This window comes from Piliocolobus tephrosceles, chromosome 4 (assembly GCF_002776525.5).
Source record: "Piliocolobus tephrosceles isolate RC106 chromosome 4, ASM277652v3, whole genome shotgun sequence".
Lineage (NCBI taxonomy): Eukaryota > Metazoa > Chordata > Mammalia > Primates > Cercopithecidae > Piliocolobus > Piliocolobus tephrosceles.
Genome location: NC_045437.1, coordinates 139,439,639 through 139,443,776, shown reverse-complemented (window position 1 = coordinate 139,443,776; position 4,138 = coordinate 139,439,639). Strand labels below are relative to the sequence as shown.

The window sequence follows — 4,138 nt, the reverse complement described above, 5'->3', positions numbered from 1 at the left end:
TGGTATGCTCAGTCCTCTCGCCAGGGCACCCCACCGCAGTCTTCTGCAGCATTCTTCCTTTCTAATACCTTTCCTTTTTCAAACCTATACTGTTGTTGGTGAATTATTTTTACCCACCCACGAGTTGACCACTTCTCAATGCTGGGGCTCTGACACCTTGCCTGGCGATGACCTCCACAGCCGTTTCCCTCTGTTGGATCTTCCAGCCTTATTCTCAACAGTTGCTTTTTAGTTCACATTCTTGACTGAATCTCAATAGCTCAGTTAATCTTTTTATGTCTGCTCTGCTCTTGAGTCATATGTTCCTTGAGGTTTCTTAGGGGTGGGGGATGAGGAGTTAAAGGTGGCATCTTCAATTGCAGGTCAAAGCAGACTTTTTAATAAATGGTGCTGAGCCAACTGGAAAGCCACTTGGAGAAAGCTGAGGTTAGACCTATACTTCACACCATATGCAAGAATGAACTCCAAGTGGATCCAGGATCCAAATGAAAGAAAATGAAGCCATATAAATACAGAAGGAAACGTGGTGGAAATATCCAGTGGCAACAAAATATTGACACATTTGACTACATAAAGAGAAAAAAAATGCTTGGTAAAAACACAATAAAATCAAATGACTGGGAGAAAAATTTATCCAGCCTATATCATAGACAAATAGTATTCTTACTATATAAGGAATTAAAAATTAAGGGACAAAGGACCAAAAACTTGATAGAAAAACTGGGAAAAGACATGAACATACACACTCATGTAAAGATATAAAATGGCTCTTTAAAAATGAAATATTCGAACTAACTCATTAGAGAAATGTAAATTGAGATAATACTGAGATACCATTTATCATCTCTCAGACTGGTGAAAGAAAGAACGACACATTCTGTTAGGCAAGGCTATAGGGAAACACACTGTCGTCACTGTTGGTGGGAATGCAAACTAGTATGACTTTTCTGGAGGGGAATTTGTCAGTGCTTAACAAATTGCGGAAGCATTTATCCTTTGACACAACCATTTCCACTGTGGGAATTTCCCTTGAAGATGCACCTCCAACAGTACAAACATATGGATGCACAAGATTACTCATTGCAGCACTGTGACTGCAAATATTGGAAGCAAAGTCATGTTCATATACACGAGAAAGGCTGAGTAAACCATGGCACCATGGCATACCCACATGAAATATTACTGAGCTGTAAAAAAAAATAAATAAATAAAAAAAGAGGAAGATCTTTATAAATTGGTATAGAGTTATTTTCAAGATATATTAAATGCAAAAAGCGAAGTACAAAAAGTAGAATGTGGTACTTTTTATGTAAGAAAGAAGGAGATGTAAGAACATGTATCTGCTTGTTTATGCCAAGTAAATAAGGAAAGATTGGCCAGAAAGTAATGAGCTCTCTATGGATGGTAGGTGGGTGTAGAGTAGAAAGAAAGGAGAAATCATAATGGTATAAAGGAGGGTAGGGATGGAACACTGCCGAGTGTATCTGAGTATATTTTGTTTAACTGTGACTCTTAGAGCAATAGTAATGTTTCTCATGCCCCCAAAAGTAATTAAAGTCAACCAGGATATGAGGAGAGTTCAAAATGAAATACAGACAGTAACAGATGAACTTAACTGTATTTCAAATGCATAGTACAACCACATTGAAGGAGGTGGGCAAGAAAAATAAGAAGTTATAGCATTTTGATGGGATACTTGAAAGAGAAAAGGAACAGTACACAAATACCAGAGTCTAGTTAGCAAATTTTTCACAGAAGCAAAAATTAGCAATTCAGGAAGTCCTTTAGGTGTATATTAGAATTGGGAAAATAAATATATGGTAGGTAACGACAACATGGGGGACATATTGAAAGGACTCAGGAACCAAATTGAACATCCCTCAGTGGCCAAATCTTGGGCAATTTGAGCAATAAAATAATGACAATAATGGGTTATAGTCCACTGATTAAAAATACACTATAGAATCCCATACACAATGGAATCACAAATGTAGAAGGAACGATAGAAATAGAAGTAATGATTGGGTATGGTGGCTCACACCTGTAATCCCAGCACTTTGGGAGGCCAAGCCATGTGGATCATCTGGGGTCAGGAGTTCAAGACCAGCCTGGCCAACATGACGAAACCCCTGTCTCTACTAAAAATACACAAAATTAGCCAGGTGTGGTGGTGTGCGCCTGTAATCCCAGCTACTCCGGAGGAAGGAGAATCACTTGAACTCGGAAGGTGGAGGTTGCAGTGAGCCGAGACCGTGCCGCTGACCTCTAGCCTGGACGACAGAGTGAGACACCATCTCAAACACAAACAAAAAAACACCATTAGGCAAACACCCTAGGAATAGTTGTTGCAGACAAACACCTATGAATGCCGAATTAGTGAATAGAAGTATGATGGGAAAGAGGATTTTGCATGATTTTAAGATCTCTTCACAAGATACTAATTACAAAGGGAAAAACAGTCCCTATAGTGAAGAAACCTGACAGAAACCACCTTAACCAAGTGATCAAGTTAACATCACCACTAATACACCACATACCTTCCAGTATGATGCACTGAGAAGGGCACAATGTCACTTCTGAGGAATTGTCAGAAATGTGCAGTCTCAGTGCAATCATGAGAAAAGATCAGACAAGCCCAAACTGAGAGACACTCTACAAAATAATTGGCCAGTACGTTTTGAAAGTGCCAAGGCCGTGAAAAGGAAAGACTGAGGAACAGTCATGAACTGGAAGAGAATAAAGAAATATGATAACTAAATGCATTGTGAGATTCCCGATTTGAATGCTGGATTAGAAAAAGGACCAGAAATAGGATTTCATCAATGTCAGTTATTTGGTTTTGATAATTGTACTGTGGTTATGTAAGATGTTAAATTAGTAAGAGCTGGGTGAAGGATACATGGAAACTATTATTTTTGCCACCCTTTGAAAGTCTAACATTTTTCAAAATAAAAAGTTTTACAGATATATTGCTGAAGTTTTCATTTTGAGAAAAAAAAGATATGAACCTTATATGAGTCAGGGTTCTGTAGAGGGACAGAACTAGTGGAACTAACAAAAATATATATAAAGGGGATTTGGGAACTGGACAAAGGCTGGCTGGTGTGGCTGGAAGGAAAGGGCGTAACTGGGGCAAGAAGAAGCTGGAGAGGTGGGGAAAAGCCTTTTGGTTCACCTATGTCTCCCTGACCAGGAAACCAACTTCCTATGTGTCTTAATTTAATTTAATGTAACTTAATTTAGGAGACCTAAGTAATTAAACACGAGGCCAAAGTACATAAGAAAGCGGCAGCCCTTTATTGCAAATATGCACACACTCTGGGGCTAGGTTCTCCGGTCCTCAGGTATGGGGCCAGGGAAGTCATGCAGGCGCTCTCAGGTTAGGTTCTCCGGTCCACGAACGCGTCATGCCGGCTCCTGCCGGCAGTGGACTTTTATGCATTGGTACTGGAAGGGGGCGGGCAGTGGGCGGGATAAGGGCGTGATAGGGGCGTCTCCATAGGCGTGGCCGGGTAAGTTTCGCTTTCTTCGGATTGACGTCACCTGGCGCATGCTCGGTTGATAGGCATCTTCCCGGGTGCCGGCTGCGTTTTCTCGCGCACCAGTAAGTTGGTGATGAAGAACCCGGAAACAACAGGTACTGCTCCATCTTGTTCACCTTCCTCCATTTTGTCCCTTCTCCCTCACCCGAACACTAAGTTTAAGTCCACCTGAGAATTTTCCTTTGAGAGAGTCTATCTTGCCAAATAAATTTCACTTCCAATTCGGGTTGGCATGCCAGGGAGATGTTCTGCTCCCCAGCCCCTTTTTCTTCCCTTTTGAACTCAGATCTGGGAATTGCTGAAGGAGCTCCTTTGTGGGTTTGAGTCAGGCACAGCGTGGGCATGGCGGATAACAAGACTTGTAGATCCTTAGAGAGCTGCCTGTCAGTTCCATTCCCAGGGCACTGTGGCTTATAAACCACTGCACTTATGCACTGACGTATATCACCTGGTAGCCAACTCTTAACTCTTAACGTTTCACCTTCACATGGGTGACTTCCCCAGCCCAGCACATGCAGGGATTATGTGCTTAGCAATCTCAGTTTGTGTTCCTTAGCAATCTCCACTCTCCCATTTCTTTTTTTTCCAATGGCCTT

General features: G+C 41.4%; 1 protein-coding gene across 2 annotated transcripts in view; it reads left to right on the top strand.

Moving 5' to 3' along the window:
* GM2A (GM2 ganglioside activator) overlaps positions 1–1,920 on the top strand; it is an 18,848-nt gene extending 16,928 nt beyond the window's left edge. For both annotated transcript variants that reach the window (XM_023226992.2, XM_023226991.2), the window contains exon 5: positions 363–1,920. The gene's annotated coding sequence lies outside the window, so the exon portion shown is untranslated. The remainder of the gene's footprint in view (positions 1–362) is intronic.
* The last annotated feature ends 2,218 nt before the right edge of the window (positions 1,921–4,138 follow it).